This window comes from Olea europaea, unplaced genomic scaffold (assembly GCF_002742605.1).
Source record: "Olea europaea var. sylvestris unplaced genomic scaffold, O_europaea_v1 scaffold5382, whole genome shotgun sequence".
In the NCBI taxonomy this organism is placed as follows: domain Eukaryota; kingdom Viridiplantae; phylum Streptophyta; class Magnoliopsida; order Lamiales; family Oleaceae; genus Olea; species Olea europaea.
This window is the reverse complement of record NW_019263708.1, coordinates 1-1,327: the sequence shown is the minus strand read 5'-3', so window position 1 is coordinate 1,327 and position 1,327 is coordinate 1. Positions and strand designations below refer to the sequence as shown.

The following is a 1,327-nucleotide window of genomic DNA, read 5'->3' as shown; positions in this document are numbered from 1 at the left end:
AGGAATGCATTTTTCCATATACAAGTTGCTCAATTACTAAATATGCTTGCTTTTGACATTTACAGAACGATCCTGATTATTGGTTACTATCAGATGCTGATATAAGTATTACTGACATGTGGAGGACAGATCGTATCCTAATTCTTGTCTCTTTTATGGAACTCTCCTGAATTTTTCGTAAGATGTGTGATACAACATTCCATGACTCTCGACTATAGCTGGGGTTAACTGGGAAAGCTTGAGCACAGTTCTTGAAGACTATGCCTTGCCTAATGTTAGCGTACCACCAGCCCAAAATCCACAGCTTGAACCAACTGAAACACCTTCTATAGCTAAGACAGCGGGGGGTTCAAGTGGATTTGGTGGTGATCCTCGATGAAGATACTCATGGTCGTTGTAAAAGAGGAAGATGCTGGAAGGCTGTACAAGGAGTGCCTAAATCATTTCTCGTGCTATGCTATCTACTTTAAAATTACCTCGAAGTCGCCTTGGAGTTAAACCTTGATCCTTAAAAAATCGACGAGGCACCAGAGTCGAGAGAAGTGGATCATTGTATAATATTTGCTTAGGTAATTCCTGTAATGGCAATAATGTTTCTGTCAAGATTTACTCCCTGCATATCATCAAATTTGTTGTGGCATCTTGTCATTTCATTTAGATATGCTGTTGTCTATAACATCCTTCAAAATTAGATGCAGGTTAAGTTCCCTTTTTGGTATACAGTAATATGTCCTATTGTTATGCCTTGTGCAGGATCAAACCCAAATATATAATTCCTTTATATTGTGATAGGTTCACTTCATGATTTCCCAATAAAGATTAATAAAGAAAGCGGCTCTACCACCTCGGCCCTTGATCTTGAGCGTCATGGGGCCGCGCATACATGATCAAGGGTCAAAGTGTTGCCAACACCTCAACCTGTCAATGGCGCTATTTGAGTGACAAATCCCTAAAGAAAAACCCAAGACATTTCCCAAAAGAATTAATCGAATTTATTATATCAACTAATAATTGATTATCAACAATTAATTATAATCCTAATTAGTCATTACTAATACACTTCTAGTCCATACAATATTCCAGCATATTTTTCATGTCCATGATCCACAAAATAAATATCCCTCATTTTCTGAAATGCATGCCACGTCAGCAAGCTATCTGACCCGGCCTGATGACACTTTCCAACAACCCGGTCCACGTCCAAAGCCCGGGCCACCCGGTCCAATCCGCCGTACAAACTCTGACAGAATCGCAGCAAGTATTTGATATCGTAAACGTTATTTCCGAAAAAGGCCCTGACAATTTGGAAAAACTCATTCAACCCACT

The 1,327-nt window shown here is 39.4% G+C and overlaps 1 long non-coding RNA gene across 1 annotated transcript; it reads left to right on the top strand.

Moving 5' to 3' along the window:
- The first annotated feature begins 6 nt into the window (after nt 1-6).
- On the top strand, nt 7-741 carry LOC111388959. The gene is made up of 2 exons (XR_002701658.1): nt 7-132; nt 219-741. It is a non-coding gene; the product is annotated as an uncharacterized LOC111388959 (long non-coding RNA).
- Nucleotides 742-1,327: the final 586 nt, after the last annotated feature.